General features: G+C 32.1%; 1 long non-coding RNA gene across 4 annotated transcripts; it reads right to left on the bottom strand.

The window, feature by feature from the left end:
- Positions 1–408: 408 nt before the first annotated feature.
- LOC131644478 (uncharacterized) lies at positions 409–5,940 on the bottom strand. Of its 4 annotated transcripts, XR_009296518.1 has the most exons (8): positions 5,837–5,940; positions 5,671–5,718; positions 4,065–4,137; positions 2,222–2,506; positions 1,883–2,120; positions 1,579–1,794; positions 1,394–1,486; positions 409–1,312 (listed from the first exon to the last, which is right to left on the bottom strand). It is a non-coding gene; the product is annotated as an uncharacterized LOC131644478 (long non-coding RNA). The 4 variants fall into 4 exon arrangements; XR_009296516.1 differs by having other exon boundaries at positions 2,222–4,137; XR_009296519.1 differs by having other exon boundaries at positions 2,222–4,132.
- Between the last annotated feature and the right edge of the window lie 1,831 nt (positions 5,941–7,771).

The following is a 7,771-nucleotide window of genomic DNA, read 5'->3' as shown; positions in this document are numbered from 1 at the left end:
CTTACCTATTCCAGTTTCCATAGAGCTTACCAACCACGCAATAATCAGGGATTTTTCAGATTTCCATTGTTTGTAAAGAGGGTCTCCTACTGCTGGTTCAGCTACTGCTCCAGTTAAAAAACCCAACTTGCCTTTGCTATCCAATACCAAGCGAACTGTCTGGGCCCATTCATTATAGTTATTCCCATTCATCTTAGGAATATTGACCTTGAGGGAGTATGAGGAACCCTCTTGGTCATTGCCGTCTATATTGAAATAACTGCCATTGTTTGTGACACCCAATGTTTCGTCACCGTTTCTGCCACCATTGCCATTTCCGCGGCCACCACCGTTACCGCGGCCGCCGCCATCACCGCAGCCACCGCCACCATTGGATCCGGTGTAGGCAAAACCTAAAGTGGGCCAATTCGTGCCGTGATTCGCCATAGGGGATTAAACGGGTATGTCAATCGGAAGCTGTAATGGAAGCTTTATAGTAAACCCTAACCCAGAGCTCTTGATACCATATTGAACGGAATGGTAAAAAAGCTGTTGTATTTTATTCCTCAGCTCTAGGCTGGTATATATAATGGTAATACAATAATGATATTAATTCTCTCCTTAATGGAGAATAAAGGGAAATAATACAAATAGGGAAATAATACAAATAGAAATAATATATTCCAACAGAAACATAATAGAAACACCAATACTTGTCAAACATAATAGAAACATAGACACACACCTAGATGATAGATTCATAATACATTGGTGCTACAAAATAAACAAACTGCTCAAATACATATAAAAAGTATGCATGTACAGGTCAAATATGAAACAAAGAAGTTAAGACATTATCCAATCTCATTAAATCAAATCAAATGGCCATCCTAATATCAAGATTTAAAGCTAGCTAGAGTTATGATGTTGATTTCACATCATATGTGAAGGATAGGAGAGTTCGTGTACAAACTGTTAGCAATAGTATTAATTATTATAAATATTAAAATTTTATAATATTGATCCATATAGAAAAATTATGGAAGCTGCAACATTAGGGAAGCTGTACAAACTGTATAACTATTATACTAAATTAAAAGAGATGAATGAAAGAAAAAGTGCATGCTATTATAACAAAGCTGTACAAGCTGTGCAACATTAGGGAAGCTGTACAAGCTATACTAGTCATAGAATTAAAAAAGAGTGCATGAATGAAAGAAAAAATTACAATCAATCTTGCAGCCTTTTCATTAACAACTAAACCATCTTTGTGAGTACGGGTATCAATGTAAATCTCTTTGCGTGTGGGCGACACTCCTTTGGCCTTTTTTTCCTAATACGAAACAAACAAATTATAAGCAATTTCTTTTATAAATAGAATTTAATCGATAAAAAAATTCAAATACTAACAAACCTTTTAATTGATCAATTTTGGGAGGCTTTTTGTACCCATACAATGAATATCTTCATATTTAGCACAATTCTGACTATTAATTTTACTTACTTTCTACAATTCATACAACATAATGTTAGTTGCATGAAGAAACCAAATTCAAATATTTTTATAATATGATACAATTTCTTTTTAGTTTAACTTACTTGTGCTTCTTCAGAAAACCAATGATGAACCAATTCACGATATTGATCAAGGTCAACTCGACAATCTGGTATAAAAGATGCAACTTCTTCTTCTGTTTTACTTGGGTCAAATGCCTTTGCTTTTAAATCACATTTCCATTGTTTCCACTTGATATTCATCTCAAGTTTCAACATTTGTTTTGTAGTGTCATTCATAGGAACGAACTCAAATATGGTCTAAAGAAAAAGAGATGTGTAAATACAATATTAGTGATAAAAAACTTTAGTTCATCATGATTTAAATATAAAATTATATATATAATACCTCTATTTGTGCCAACATTTCATCTTTTTCCTTGTCCGACATATCTTTCCAAGACTTGTATTTAATGGAAGCGTATTGTTTCCTTCGAACCAAACTCCCTATGAAACGAGTAAGAGTCGTACCTTCGGGACCAATGGGTCGACTATACTTATCCAAATTAACAATTATGCAAGTCTCGGTGTCCATTTCCCATACATCTAACATTCTTGTTGGACCTCTTTTTTTTTAGGTTGAACATCTACAAGTCAAGGATATAAGACATTAAAACATAATTTAAAACTCTATAATCTTCTTTTGCTTCTACAAAAGAACATAAGAACATTTATATATAATTCAAACCTTTATTAATTTGTAGGTCTTCTTCTGCTTCCACATCAAAAGGAATAGAGTAGGAATCTTCAGACTCATGTATGCCAACTTCCACATGACTTGGATTAGGCCTTGTTTCTTCAACATTACTTCCTTGGACATGAAATGAGGTTGAATGAGTTTCTTCAACATTAATTCCTTGGGCATGAGATGAGGTTGGATGAGTTTCTTGAGCATTACTTCCTTGGGATGAGATGGGGTTTGAGTCTTTTGACTTACGACTCCCAATATTCAATTTTCTCTTCCTTGTCATCGCTGTAATACATTTAATTAACAAGCTAACAATATAGCATGAAAGTATAATAATAAAGAATCAAAATACAAACGGAATGATAAAATATAGAATTAAAGCATTCACTAAACATAATAAGTCAAGTTCAGTTGTATACAAAAGGTGTAAAATAATTCAAAATTAAAACATATTCTCCCAATCTTCCTCTTCTTCCTCAATCTGATTATTAACATTAACTTCAATGAAATCATTTTCAGCAGCTGAAACCGCAATTAAAGCATCAACATTTTGAGTAGCTTCGCTTGTGTTGTGTATTGGTTGCTCATTGATTTCTTCATCCTCATTGGAATCTTCTTCACCCATATCATAGACATCGCTTACCTTTGCATCTAGAGTAACACACCAATCCTTGTTTCTCTCATCATATACATAAAACACCTTTTTGGCTTGTGATGCAAAAACAAACGGGTCATCCCAAAGATTTTTTCCAGTGTGTTTCAAATATTTGAAATTCACAAGTGTCATCCCAAACTTATCTTTCTTGACGCATTTCTTGATATCAATCCAATCACATTTGAATAACACAGCCTTGTACTTTCCAGAATAATCCAATCGTACTATATCAGTTATTGCCCCATAGTAATTAACTTCATCGTTTGAGTTATTTGTCCTTACAACTACTCAAGAATTTTGCGTCTTTAAGTATCTCTCTCTTTTCCTAGTGTGAAACCTAAAACCATTGAAGGTGTAACCAGTGTGTCTCCTTACTACCTCAACTGGTCCACGCGCTAGCCATCTAAGTTCATGAGTAATTTGTGGGCTCCCTTGTTCATCCAAGTGATGAATCTATAATAATTCATTAAAAATAATTAGCTACACAAAATAAACAACTAAATCTTATATACTCCAATCCTCATTTGTTGTTTTCCACCTTGAAGTACCACACTTTGGACATACGTCATCCTTGATATGTTTATCCCAATACAATATGCAGTCATTAGGACAAGCATGAATTTTTTCATACCCCAAACCTAACCCTGAAATCATCTTCTTTGTGTCATAGTATGTCTTTGGCAAAACATTTCCTTCTGGTAGAGCATCTCTCAATAAATCTAAGAGCATAGAAAAGGACTTGTCACTCCACCCATGAAGACATTTTTAATGATACAAATGTACCATAAATGATAGTTTGCTATACTTTTTACAGTTTGGATAGAGAACTACTTTGTTCTCTTTCACCAATTTTTAGAACTTGATATTTTCTCCTATTTCTGGATTCCTTTCTTCTTCACCAGAAATTGTCTCATCTACATGAGGCATTGCAAAAGCATCACGGAGTAACCCATCCATGTCATGCTCCATTTCAAAATGTTGTTCAGTTGTACCAGTTGAAGTTGTGGGTCTCTCACCATGAAATATCCACTGTGTATAACGTCTAAGGAATCCACGTCGCGGATCAGTTAAGTGTTCATAAACTCTTGAGCGACAATGTGAATCACAGTTAGCACATTTTATACAAGGACATAATATTTTCCCATTTTCTGCTGAGTTTTGAAAAGCAAATTCAAGAAATTCGTTTACCCTTCGAATATATTCTTCACTTTCTTTTGTCGGATCACGTACCCACCCTCTATTCTCCATTCGGAAAACTAAGCTATAAAACAAATCAAAAAGAAATATAGACAAATAAGTGGACCTTCCTCCATTTGTCACAAATATTAAAATAATATATGTCTCAAAATCTTAGCATTGCCTATAGAGATTTTGTATATGGTGTTCACTAATCAACTTTTGATTAGAATGGCTAATAATAGTGAGAAAAAATTCTGACAGCGTACTTGGTTTTTTGGTTAATGAAATAAAAATGATTTATAATATTGTGTTTTATGTCATATAATAGAATTAGTTAAATTAATTATACCATAATATCCCATTACTTATAGAGTAAGTATTATTATTTTTTGTTTCTAAATATTTTTTCTTTCCTGTCTTGCAACATTACATGAAAGGTAAAATTCTCCAATTTTTAACTTTAACCAAACTAAGATAACACTAACAATTATACATCCTCCCTCCTCTTGAATCTCAAACTCAAATCACCTAGTCTTCAACTGTGTAGTACTAACAATCTATGATCCACCAACAAAGGAGTGAGTTCCTAATACACACATTGACTCTGATATTTTTTTTTTGTGTTATTTAATTTAATATTTTAACGTGTGGTTCAGCTACTAGTGAGATATAAAATGGTATTATCATGTACATGGGAGTTATTTTACATCAAAGTCTTATTTATATTTGAATAAAGCATTGTTCATATTATATAGCATTGTTCATATTCTAAGTTTCCATAATGTCAACACAGTAGAGCTTTCTGTGGTAAAAATAAGATTATTTAGTGTCATTGCAAGTGCAGGGTTGATTCTAGAAAAGAAAACCTTAATGTAATCATAGAAACAACAATAAAAAATTGAATTAATTAATACCCTACACCTTTCCAATATTTTCTTTGCCACTACTAAACACCATATAATGTTAGGAATAATGTGGCTACAACTTAATACACCATACACATCTTTAACTTAAATGCTTTCAACAGGCTAGTTTTAAAGTTTTTTTTTAAAACAAGCTAGTCATTTTAGTAAATAAAACTAATATAAATGTTATTTACACTATCATATGAGAAGAATTATGATTGATCTACATGTCCTTAAACTATGTTCTACATTCATCAAGAAACATCAATCTAATTGAAAGATTGGTAATAACAATAAAGCCACGTATTTTTTCACCTATACGAGTCATGGAGGTTTAGAATGTACTAGCAGAATAGGTTAAACATACTTTTTCAGTCACATAGCATCAATACATAGATATCAACACCCTAAATATTCAACCAAAATCTGGAAAGTGGTCACAAGAGAATAATGGTGAGTTAAGAATAAAGCATGAATGAAGATGTAGATGCCAATAACCAATGAACATATAGTAAAACCCTAGTATTCACTAACACACGGTAAGCTTAAATCTATGAACAACCACACACTCCATAATTAAAAACATAGTTTTAATTTCAATTTACTTAATCACAAGCAATTCAACTCAAATTAAAGAAACATAAAATCCATTAAGAAAAATAGATAACAATGAATAAATGAAACGACCCAGAAAATAATGAATCACTTACCCTTTGTTATGGTTCAAATGATTCTACTTAGAAACGAAAATCAAAGTTCTGCAATCCAAAATTGATGAATTGATTTAAAGATTTTGAGTAGGAGAGAAATAGAAATCAAAGGAAACGAAATTTGAATTCGAAAAAATAGGTTGAGAAATAGGAATTTTGTTCTTACCCGTGAAGAAGAGAATGGAGCGAGTAAAAGAGAAGAGTGAGAACGTCGAGCAGAAGAGGGAAGAAACCCTCATTTCACCTATTCTTTTTTTCTTTCAAGTGTTTTTCTACTTTTCTTTTTTTTTAATTGAAATATTATAAAAAGGTGAAAAAGTAGGCGGCTAACTACAGGAGGGTGAAAATTGAGCGCCTAAATCTAAGTTTTGGTGTTTTTCTATATTTTTTCCAGACCCTATACCAACTGTTGGTTGTAATTTTGGTCTCTAAAAATTATCTATACCAACCTTTTTTTTACGGTTAGTGAAGGTGGTCGTTGGTATATGGCAAATTTCTTGTAGTGATAAAAATGAATAAATATCAAAAAAATTGATAACTTTTATCATATTTTTTTGAGCCTTATTCGTTGATGAATTACTCAAAATCGCGCATTAGAAGCGGTGTCTTCGATACCTATAAAATGTTCCAGATACACATCAATACTTACAAAATGAATAGAAAACTATCAAATGGTACATAAATGAATCAAAACATGATTATAAACAAACTAAATGTATTTATACACTAAACGGGAGACTATTCAACCGAAATTTACACAAAAACATGATAAGTGCTACAAAACTATATACACATAACACTACAAATTGGCATTTATCAAACTCTCCCCAACTTAAAATTGTTTTTACTTAAACAAGACTCAACTAACTCAAGGAAAAAAACGCAAAAATCCAAAAATCAAGAATCAACAAGTTTTGAAAAACATAAACAAATGTATGACTCAAATGCAACACGGTACACACCAAGTAAATATTTACCACTAAACTACAACGATAACATAAACATGACACATTCTAAATACAAAGAATATACCACACATTCTAAAACAACACTAGTTCACGCATGAATCACACCTAGCACACAATCATCGGTAGGTGAAAAACACAAAAGTGGGGTATTTTCACTCATCCAAAAATCTTGCAAACAAAAGATTAAATTATGCAACCATCCCAAAATCATGTTGAAAACACAAAGGCAAGAATCACAAGGAATTTTCAAGGTTGTAATGTGGCTTGGTTAACAAATAAGGGATAATTCCTAAGGCTAATAGAAACAAAAACTTGCCCAAACCTAAGGGAGTGATCAAGTCACAAAAATTTAAACACAAAATTCCAATCAAACTTCTTCATCATCCCAAATTTCTCAAACCAATCACATACTTATTAATACAACATTATTCCATACTCTTTTTGTTTTTTTTCAAAACTTTTCTCTTTTTTCTTTCTTTTTATTTTCACTTCTTTTTCACATTTTTTTCTTTTCTTTTCTAAACCTCATAGCAACCATAATATAAATGAGCAAAACATTTCTCTCCCCAACTTGAATACAACCATCATCATAATATGAATACTCTCTACTTTCTAAGGCAAGGCAAAAATTCAAACTATAAATCATAATTGAGGGTTCAAGAAAACAAAGAATCAACATCCATACAAAAATGAGAACCAAACACTCATAGACAAGCATTTAGCAAAAACAACATGGACATTGACAAAAAGGCTCAAAAGGGATACTAATAATCACACACTCACAAGGTGAATTGACTATTTGACCAAGGTAGTTATGCTCAAAATGAAACAAAAATGTCTTGATCACTTTCATGCTTTCATATAGTCAACACAAACAAAAGATTAGGCATAATAAAATTCAGTTAAAACAAGAGTTGTGGTCTCCAGCATATGTGAATAATGGAAAGCTACCTCACAAAAAGGTGGAACTAAAGTGATTCACAAGTGAACAAGTATACGAAAAATGAATGGCATAGAAGTTGCAAAAAGCCTAAGTATCATGAATATGCTAAAGTCTAGAAAGCAATAGACACATACCTTGAACGTGTACAAAACTTTAACAAAATCATTACCATACAATCGCAAGTCGAAAC

The sequence above is a fragment of the Vicia villosa genome, linkage group LG1 (genome assembly GCF_029867415.1).
Source record: "Vicia villosa cultivar HV-30 ecotype Madison, WI linkage group LG1, Vvil1.0, whole genome shotgun sequence".
Classification (NCBI taxonomy): domain Eukaryota; kingdom Viridiplantae; phylum Streptophyta; class Magnoliopsida; order Fabales; family Fabaceae; genus Vicia; species Vicia villosa.
Note: the sequence above shows the minus strand (reverse complement) of the source record. Positions and strands in the feature narration are given on the sequence as shown.